Source organism: Corvus kubaryi, unplaced genomic scaffold (assembly GCF_017639235.1).
Source record: "Corvus kubaryi isolate FWS band 111438036 unplaced genomic scaffold, C.kubaryi_AGA036_p1.0 37308, whole genome shotgun sequence".
NCBI classification, from domain to species: Eukaryota; Metazoa; Chordata; class Aves; order Passeriformes; family Corvidae; genus Corvus; species Corvus kubaryi.
In genome coordinates, this window is record NW_024581096.1 from 1,598,358 (window position 1) to 1,608,520 (window position 10,163).

The window sequence follows — 10,163 nt, forward strand, 5'->3', positions numbered from 1 at the left end:
AAAAAGAAAAAGAAAAAGAAAAAGAAAAAGAAAAAGAAAAAGAAAAAAAAAGAAAAAGAAAAAGAAAAAGAAAAAGAAAAAGAAAAAGAAAAAGAAAAAGAAAAAGAAAAAGAAAAAGAAAGAGAAAGAGAAAAAGAAAAAGAGAAAGAAAAAGAGAAAGAAAAAGAGAAAGAAAAAGAAAGAGAAAAAGAAAAAGAAAAAGAAAAAGAAAAAGAAAAAGAAAAAGAAAAAGAAAAAGAAAAAGAAAAAGAAAAAGAAAAAGAAAAAGAAAGAGAAAGAGAAAAAGAAAGAGAAAGAGAAAAAAAGAAAGAAAGAGAAAAAGAAAAAGAGAAAGAGAAAAAGAAAAAAAGAAAAAAAAAAAGAAAAAGATGCTATAGCACACGTGTTCCCAAGTCAAATCCACGTTAGAATAGCTCCATCTCGTGGAAATCAGTAGCAGCAGTGGGAGCAAACGATGTAGAAGAAAACTGTAGGAAAATGTTGGCAACTTGCTCCTTGGCCGTGTGTGCCAGCAGTGGCTTTGGTATCCATAGGGGATTTCCTAGCCCCATTCCTCCCAGAATTTCAGCCCGAGCTGTAGGTTTGAAAAAACAAACAAAAAAAAAGTATTTGCAAATCCAGCATACCTGGCATATTTTATTGGATTTTTGACATATAACTGTTATACTTACACAGTTGCTGTAAGATCATGCTCAGAGCTATGGGGAAGTTTGGGGCTATGTGGTGGCTTCAGCTGCTGTCACCCAGAGCTCCACTTCAGACCATCTACCAAGGGACTCCCTGTCCCCCATCTCTCTCTGCTTCCATCAATTAATTTACAGCTGAATCTGCACCTCAGCACTTTTTTTCTCATGTCTGTCATCTAGTTTCCCTCTGTCTGTACCCCTGTGCTTGTACTTGTAAAATGGAGGGAACATCTGTACTGCAGAGCTCAAACACGTTTCTGTCTTTAAGGAATTTCCAGTTTAGATAAGAAATTAATGAGGTTACATTTTAAAAAAATAATTACTCCCTCTTTCCTAATGTACTGTTGGATTTATTCTCTTGTTTATCCAGACTCTGAGTTTTACCCTCAGATAACAAAGTTCACTTAAAACTTCCCTTTTAAAGTCTGTTTAATATATATCTTGAAGGACAAGAAGTGAATTTCAGCATGAAGTATATGTCCTTTTGGTATTGCACTGTTACCACTACTTAGAATCATCTAAGCGATGACAAAATCTTTCAGGCCTAGGAGGTCTAGCAAACATCCCATAAACTACAGAAGACATCAACCAGTCACCAGCATAGATCGCTGAACATAGACAGAACAACCTCCTCACACAAACACAACAACCTCCTCAGCTGAAACTGCACTCACCTGCAAGGTGCACAAACACTTGAATAAAGCTAAGAAGATGGATTACCCTGAAAAGAAGTCTTCATTGTCTTCTCATGCTCAAGGTGTCCCACAGTGTGTCAGCAAACAGTGCCCATTCAGCACATGGGCATGAGAGCTGGAGCTGCAGACAGGCACAGCAGCATGCACTGCAGGAATCCTGTACAGCTGGCTGTGATGAGGTCCAGGCTGACAGCAGTTTAGAAATGGGACCTCAAAAAGAAAGGCCATGGAAAATGCTGTTAACTGAAAATCTACACAAAGTCATGGTTGTGTCTCGAGTAACTGCCTAGATTTCCTCCAGCAGCAGGCAGCCAGCTAACTCTGTTGAAAACTCTAGCTCCCTGAGGTCCTGCTCACTCCACAATCCTGGGTATGATTACTGCAAGATTGGGTCCATAGCAATTGCTTCTTGGGCTGCTTAGGTATCTGAAAGAGACAAGGAAAAAAGGTAAAACTAAATAAGAGGATAATATGGGAGGCAAGTTTTGTCAAATTATTAAGATCATAGGAGTTTTTCTCTCTGCTATTGTTCACCCCACTGTCCTCTTCTAGAGTTATTTCCACTTGTGTGTAAAACAGTCCATTTGTGCAGCCGTATTGCCCACACCCAGATTTTGTCATTCAATCAAACCAGGCAAACCCTGTCCAAGACAGGCTTACTAGTCACAAACAGCAGCACATTGAAAGACACTGCTGTTTTTATCACACCAAAAAAACATCTGAAAGTTACTATCTTTTCATTAACATGGAGTGCCAGTGCCCAATCCCTAGTGTTTCTTTAAGACCCGCTCTTCTGTGAACTAAAAAATATACATCCCTTGGTGCAGTGCAGACTGACAGAGATGCGTGTCTGCCCCAGGCAGTGCAGCTCGGATCAGCACTGCAGCATGACAAACTACAATTCACACACCTTCTGGGAACATTTCTTTAAACATGGTTTTGTCCCCACAAGCAGGAGGTGACAGCTCTGAGCAGACGGAGAAGCAATGCAGGAGAGGGGATGGGGGCTGCAGTGCTGGCAGCCTTCAGATGCTGCAGATGATGTTAGGTGAGGGAAAGGGTCAATTGTCCTCAACTGTTGACAGCAAAATAAGCAACAAGTTAAATTAGAGCAAGGAAAATTGCTACACCAAGAGTAAAAAGCCTGTAATTGACAGCAAGTGACTGGGCAACAGGCCCCAGTGACAGAGGAAGCGCTGACTATCGGCCAACACCATCCCAGCAAGACTTCATTGTCATTGCCAGTGGGAGGAGGGAGCCCAGGCACTGCTCCCTTCCTTTTGAGCTAGGGAGATTAGCCGTCCCAGGCCTTCCCTGCTATGGGCCTGGCTTTTCATCTGCTCCCAGCCACCCCAGGAGAGCACAGAGAGCTGGGGTACAGTGTCTCAAGAATTTCACTCCTTTTTTAAAAGTTATTGCAAAAAACCAAGAGAAGGCTTTGGCTTGCTTCTGGCGTTCCTTTGAATGAAATTGGTATTTTGGAGGGATGGCAATACGCAAAGAACTAACACCCAGACAAGCTGCAGTGTGAAGCTCTGATGTGCTTTCTCTGATGGAAATAAAACCTTGCCAAAGACTGAGTTGCCAAGTGAAACTCTTTCAAAAGACTAATGACCAGCCTGCATACTGTTACCCTTGACAATACAGTAGGACATCCATCCAGAGATTTTTCAGGGGGCTGAGGAGCAGACCAGGATCTGACAAACTCAGCAAGCCTAAAGAAATTCTCCTTGCACACAGTTTTGGAAACAGGGACTAGGTATTTGGTGTATATACGAAAAAAAACCACATGAAAGCTGACATTAGAGCAGACAGGATTTCAGGAGTGAGTATCTGATGGGAGAAATGACCTGTGGCCCCAGGTCACTGGTTACTGCTGAGGCCAGTAGGCAGAGGGGACATGACTGAATAGCTCTGCACACATGGAACCACTCTTCCCATACCCCCATCTGGCTGAGTTAAAAGAATTTACCCTTTCAAAACCATCTAATAGAAACAGCTCATTAGCAGCACCCAACTGCAGCCTCAGCTCCCAGCAGCCACATAAAGGACAAAACCCTGAATTTTAACAGAGAGGTTGGTTTGTTCTCCCATCAGCAAATCAGATCCGTCAAGGATTCACACTTGGCAAGAAAGGCAGGACAACTGTGAGCCCCATCTCTGCAGCATGGAGAGGACAAAGGAAAAAACGTCATGCTGTGGCAAAATATATTTATTTTGACATATTCCCGAAAGGAACATGCATTTTACATTGTTAAATCACATGCTATAACCAGTAGTTACCTGGCAGCTGGATGGATGATGACCAGGCAAAGACCATCAGTGTGAAAGATAAGAATTTGTTAATGTGAATGGGGGAGAAAGTGGAGGGAAACTTGAGAAATTAATTGAAGCACTCAAAACTCTGCTGAAACATCACTTCACATTCCCAAAACATCTGGCTGAGCACGACCTATGGTTTTTTTGCCTTGTTGTTGCAGTGTCAGGTTTCTCCCAGTATTCTCACTCACCCTGAGCAGAGGCACAATGCTCCTACATTTCAGCAGGTGGAGGAGGAGAGCCACACAGTCTCACCAGTGGCCACTCTGTACTGAAGGGTCATGGAAACCTTCTCACAGACAGGATGTGGCTGGAACACTTTAAAAACACTTTGGATACAGCTATGGCTCCTCACCAGCATTTCTTCCTTGAAAGCAGCAGAGGTTTCTCTCTTCTCTTCCTGGAGCTCTATTTACAACAATTCATGTTGCTTAGCAACAGGGATTCCTTTTAAGATGCTCTTTTGTCATTTCAAAGCCTCCATGCCAGAAGTTCTTTAAATAGTCTGAACTCACACCAGCTTCCTCAGCTTGGCTCTTTTCCTTTATCTCTGCCTAGTTTCCTTCCATTGCAAGGTTAGCATCTGTCCAGCCAAATCAAATCCAACAAAAATGCAACTTCCAGTGATCAGTCCAGCCTCACTGTGCAAGGGCTAAGAATTCACTTTCCCCAAAGCCACATCAAGCAACACCCAAGAGAGCCCAGTGAGGAAAAGGGAAGCTTAAAAGGGTTTTAGTTCCGATTTTTGCTGACTAGTCAAGTCAGAACTGTTGCAATTAATAGATTTATCTATTGTTTGTTTAAAATCTAGGATTTAATACTTGTGCAGCTCAGTTTGTCAGATTTTGTATCGTTTGGAGAGAAGAATAATGGCTTGTTAATAATCATTGAAATCTGCTTTATCTTGGCTTATAGTGCTTATACAGTACTACAAAATACTCATTCCCATGGGGAGCAAGAACACTGAGTATTTTGCTTGCTTAGCAAGGAACAGAGGCTGAATTTTTGAGACAGAGAAAAGTCTTACAACTGTTTCACAGAGTAACAGGGAACACAAGCACTGTGATCCTCAAGACATCTTTTGAATTTTTGAAAAAACACAAGCTACTCAAGGAGGGTAACACAGCAGCACTAGCTATACAGAAGCAGTGTCTGCAGGGAGAGCATAGGAGTTATTTCCCCTTTGAAGAGGAAGCATGGATGAACACAACACCAGTAATTAATCTGTTGCCAATTAATCTTGCCAGCAATTTCCTTCCTACTTAGTGCCTTTGTCCTGGACATTTTCAGTCTGCATTTGATAGGACTTCATGCAGCTTCACATGCCCCAGCCATGGCCAACTTGGCCTGCTGGCCAGCAGCAGGGCTCAGGATGAAGACACGGGGGCCAGGAAGCCCTGTGCTCCTTGGCCTCTAGCAAGCTGCAGTCATCATGTGGAAGTTTGTTCATCCTGTCTGCTAAAAGAAGAGTCCTGCCGCCCCCTCTGGAGCCAGGGGTTCCCGGGCATGGCTCAGCAGTAGCACCCTGGCTAAGCGCCTGCACCATCAATCCTTTTGGAAGTTACCACAGGTAAAATCCACTAGAGAACAATCCTTCAATAGAGCGGCAACCAGAGGAGTGCTCACTCTATTTGTTTGGAATATTTCTACACACAGTGCTCACATCATGTCCCTGGTCACACTGTCCCTTTCTTCCAAGGGGCATCCAGGTCACTTTCTATGCAAATGGTTTTCTTAAGTCAGGGAAATTTTGGATTGAAGCTGTGGCATGTCTTCAGCACTAACCTCAACCATCAGTACCAGAGAAAGAAGCTGGTGTGTTGTAGTCTCCAGGTTTAGTTTAGCAAGCTGCAGCTTTCCTGAGAGCTCAGCGGGGATGCTTAGGGCAGTGCGACCATTATCGCACTCCCGCAGTCCATTTTGGACGGCCCCGCGGTTCTTGCTCCGGCAGCTAGCAGCACTACCAGTGATGGCAAAGGAGGCGAGAAGGGTCTCTCCATGAGGATTTGAGAGGACTTCAATCACATCTTCTCCCAGTGATCCCCAGAGGCAGAGAGACCTTGTAATCCGGTCACAGGGAGGTTTTGTCAGGGGCTCAGGGGCGGTCCACGGGCAGGGTTGGGGTACAGGAACCAATAGGGAGAACCCAAGGGAGTGGCCAGGACTGAGGGCAGGGGAGAGCAGGAGGGGTAACATGGCATCACAAATGCAGTGGGTAAACAGATCACCACACTGGTGGTTTGGTCACCCACCAAGGAGTGGTGGCAACCAGAGGAAGAGGAATCCCTGGGGAAGGGGCATACTGCAGCCTGGTCCCTGGTTGCCTGAAAGAACCACTGGGCAAGCTGATGCTGGGAGGGCATCACCGGTGCAGTCCTGCACCTCTTGTCCCACTTGTGTCCCTACCACCCTCAAGGCCAGGTAAAGGGACGTTGCTGGAGAGCACATCTGGCTGTAATCTCCTTCCCTTGTTTAGGATTTCAGAAAGATCAATTGCTGCAGGATGAAGCAAAGGAATTTCACATAAAGTCTGGTAAAGTCTGACATGTTTTACCGCAGCTGTCTCTTCTTGACAGTGATTTATGCTCTTGCTTCATCACTTTGTTTTAGGCTTTTCCTTAGAGTGCAGCCTGCAGCCTGAGCCTGCAGCACCTGCTGCGCTGGCAGCAGAGCCCATGCAGGTTTTCCTGCTGGGAAATGCAGGTTTGAGTTAGGGCAGGTGGTCCTGGTCCTCCCCAGCTGCTTTGTTTCACCCTTTTGTGGTACCATACAGCCACAGCAGGGAAGCAGTCACAGCCCAAATCCCACAGCTCCAAGGCAAATCCTGAGTTCTTAACATCCAGCATTCAATCATTTGGATTCCTATCTCATTTGCAATACCAAAGAAAACAACAAATGAGGAAAATCTTGAAATCCATATGGGAAGGAAATAGCTGAAAACTATTTTAATCCTTTGATCCTGTATAGGATTTACAGGTATTTGGAAGCCTTGCTGTATTGGGTTGCCAATCCCTTTCTCTTCAGAGCTATGGAAGGCCCAGAGATCGACATGATTTATCCTTTTAAAAAGAAAAAATTAACATCTCCTAGGGATTCTGAAGGTACTAAAGTCTTTTTAATATATATACACAATCCAATGCACTTTTTTTTTTTTTTTTTAACTTCTTAGATTGATTCTCACTTATTCCTACAGCCATAACACACTTTTTTCAGGTTCATTCCACTTGGAGCATCCCTCGGTGCCTAGGTTTTTTGGAGGTGTGGCACTCAGTGATCTGGGAGCCCTTCCTTACATAAGGGCCAGGCTAGGCACAGGGTAAGCCAGGTGGATTTGACTTTACGCAGGATTCCCCTTCAACGCTGCCAGCCATACCCCTACTCAGGTGGAGAGACTTCTGCAGGACCCAGGACCCCACCAGAAATAGGACCCACCTTTCTCTGCTGGGGGTGGGAATTGGCACACTGTGTCTCCCACATTGTGCCAGCAGCCCACACGATTCCCGGGTCCGTGCCCTGGGCTGAGCTGAGGGACATCCCAGCACTCCACAGCCACAGTCTCTGCTCAGAGTGACACTGTATCCCTGACGGTTTTCAGGAGGGGGAAGATCCATCACCTGTGGGCAGACACTGTGTGTGACTCACTGCATTTTGGTGACTTTTGTGAGTTGTTCCTCCTGTCCAGTTCAGGATATCAGCTTAGAATAGGGAACCCTGGGGTGTACCACCCTCTCTGGGGGACTCTCTGACTGCAGGGCAGACTGACTGGGGTGCCACAGCACTGGACGGGCAGTGTGGAGGGAGCAGTGTGCTCTGCAGCATGCAGCATCTCACGAGCATTCATTGGCAAGTACCGAGGTCAATTATTACTCCTGGTGTTTGCATGCTCCTAAATTTTCCCCCTCATCAATAGTGGAAAGAGTTTTAACCAAGCACAGAGGAAGTTAAATTAGGAGCAGCAACTTACTTTTGAAGGGACTGTCCCAGCAACCCCTGTAGTCTGACAGCCACCCTGAATGCAGTGGTGGAGAAAAAAATCTACCCAGCACTTTGGAACAGCAAACAGCATCATGCAGAAGAGGAGCAATACTGAGCATGTGAAGTGAAGCCCTGACTGTGGCTGTCACAGAGGGTCTGCAACCTGCCTGAGACCATGGTGAGCATCCATAGCAAAGCCCCCTGCCAACACCAAAACCCACTCCCACTAACTACTACCGTAAGTTCTTACCCCTCCCCATTTTGCTTAAAAGCACAAAGATCTAAATTAATCTGACAAGCACACATAATGAATAATTCAAATATCCCTAATCATTAGATAGTTTTACTAAGCACAACAATTACTTGAGCACATGGCCAAGAAGAGGAACTTCAGTCACCCAATACTAATTTCATAATCATTTTTTCATTACCCAAAGTGTGCAGTTTTGGGAACCTCAACATAAGATGTAAAGCCACTAGAGAGTGTGCAAAGCAGGGCAACAAAAATGGTGAAGGGCCTTGAAGGGAGGGCATGTGAAGAGCAGCTGAGGTCACTTGGTCTGTTCAGCCTGGAGGAGACTGAGAGGAGACCTCACTGCAGTTACAACTGCCTCGTGAGGGGAAGAGGAGGGACAAACATTGATCTCTTATCTCTGGTGAGCGGTGACAGGACTGAGGGAATGGCCTGAACTTGTGTCAGGGGAGATTTAGGTTGGATATCAGGAAAAGTTTCTTCACCCAAGGGTGAAGAAGGCTTCCCAGGGAAGTGGTCACAGCACTAAGCCTGACAGAGCTCAGGAAGTGTTCAGACAACACTGTCAGGCACATGGTGTGACTCTTGGGGTGTCCTGTGCATGGCCAAGAGTTGGGCTTTAAGATCCTTTTGCATCACTTTCCACTGAGGTTATTCTCTGATTCTATGAAATTGAGTTAGGCCCCAGAATTCATTATTTAAATAGTAAATCCTCCCATTTTCTCAACAAGCCCTCGCCTTCTCCCCCCCTGCCCCCCCCCACCAAAAAAAAAACCCACAACAAAACCAAAACTAACTAAAAAAAAAAACCATCTCTGGAGTTATTCCTGCTTTTTTTTTATATGACACATAAGTTCCATGACACATAATAGGCTTCACTGCACTGCAGAATGAGACACGATTAGCTTTGGCTGATGCCCCTCTTGATTCAGAGGACTTTTCTTACAAAATACCTCATTCATTTTAAATTTGAGGGTTTTGGTATGGGTGGTTTGAGGAAGTATCTGTGCCACCAGGGCTCACAGTCTGCAAAAAATTAAGTCATGGGGTGCAAGCATGAGTCCAAGCTGCTGCACTCCAGAAGAAGACAGCAGGGATTGCAGAGTGTAGAGGTTTGACCCTGGATTCCAGGCACCCATCACTCCCTCTATCACTCCCTTCCCCAGCTGGACAGGGGGAAGAAAAGATGACAAATGTTCATGAGCTGAGATAAGGACAGAGAGAGACTGCTCAACAAATACCATTATGGCCTAGACAGACTGAACATGGGGATATTAACTAAATTTATTACCAACTAAATCAGAATGGATAATAAGAAGTAAAATATATCTTAAAAACATCTTCCCCCTACCACTCCCTCCTTCTCAGACTCTACTTCCTCCCCCTCAGTGGTGCAGGGAGTGGGGGTTATGGTCAGTTCATCACAGATTGTTCTTGCAGCTGCTCAGGGAGGGGAGTCCTTCTCCTGCTCCAGCATGGGATTCCTCCCACAGGAGACAGTTCTTCATTAACTTCTCCAATATAAGTCCAACCCACAAACACAGTTCTCCATGAACTGCTGCAACATGGGTTATTCTTCCATGGGGAGCAATCCTTCAGGCACAGCCTGCTCCCGTGTGGGTCCTCCACGGGGTCACAACTCCTACCAGGAAACCTGCTCCACCATGGGCTCCTCTCCATGGGTCTGCAGGTCCCTGCCAGGACCCTGCTCCAGCACAGGCCTCCCACAGGGTCACAGCCTCCTCGCAGGCCTCCACCTGCTCCAGCGTGGGTCTGCTCCAGGGGCTGCGGGTGGATCTCTGCATCCTTGTGGATCTCCGTGGGCTCAGGGGCACAGCTGCCTCACCATGGTCTGCTCCAGGGGCTGCAGGGGAACCTCATCTCCAGTGCCTGGAGCACCTCCTGCCCCTCCTTCTGTACTGACCTTGGTGTCTGCAGGGCTGTTCCTTGCACATATTCTCACCCAGCTCTTCTCTGGTTGCAATTACATATGAATGGTAATTTTTTTTTTTTCCTTCTTAAATCTGTTATCACAGAGGTGTTACCACCCTTTCTAATTGGCTTAGCTTTGGCCAGCAGCACCTCCATCCTGGAGCCTGCCCGGGATCTGCTGGGCATGGAGGAAGCTTCTGGCAGCTTCTCACAGAAGCCACCCCGTAGCACCCCCACTAGCAAAACCAGACCATACAAATCCAATACACAGGGATACACCAAACCTTAGCTTTTGAGTGTTAA

General features: G+C 45.9%; 1 long non-coding RNA gene across 1 annotated transcript; it reads right to left on the bottom strand.

Annotated features, from left to right (window-relative positions):
• Positions 1-377: 377 nt before the first annotated feature.
• On the bottom strand, positions 378-5,797 carry LOC121664718. The gene is made up of 3 exons (XR_006016103.1): positions 2,292-5,797; positions 672-1,807; positions 378-574 (listed from the first exon to the last, which is right to left on the bottom strand). It is a non-coding gene; the product is annotated as an uncharacterized LOC121664718 (long non-coding RNA).
• Between the last annotated feature and the right edge of the window lie 4,366 nt (positions 5,798-10,163).